Genomic DNA, 303 nt, shown 5'->3' with positions numbered 1-303 from the left:
TTCTTCTTCTTCTTCTTCTTCTTCTTCTTCTTCTTCTTCTTCTTCTCTCTCTCTCTCTCTCTCTCTCTCTCTCTCTCTCTCTCTCTCTCTCTCTCTCGCTCGCTCCAGACATAGTTTCTCTGTGTAGCCCTGGCTGTTCTGAAACTCACTCTACAGATCAGGCTGGCCTCGAATTTACAGAGATCTGCCTGCCTCTGTCTCCAGATTGCTGGGAATGTGGGAATGAAGGTGTGCGCCATCACTGCCTGGCTCAGTATTTCTCTTTTGAAAAGTTATTACAGGGAGCTGGAAAGTTGGTGCTGG

This window comes from Mus pahari, chromosome 23 (assembly GCF_900095145.1).
Source record: "Mus pahari chromosome 23, PAHARI_EIJ_v1.1, whole genome shotgun sequence".
Lineage (NCBI taxonomy): Eukaryota > Metazoa > Chordata > Mammalia > Rodentia > Muridae > Mus > Mus pahari.
The sequence above is the reverse complement of the archived record's forward strand: the minus strand, read 5'-3'. Positions refer to the sequence as shown.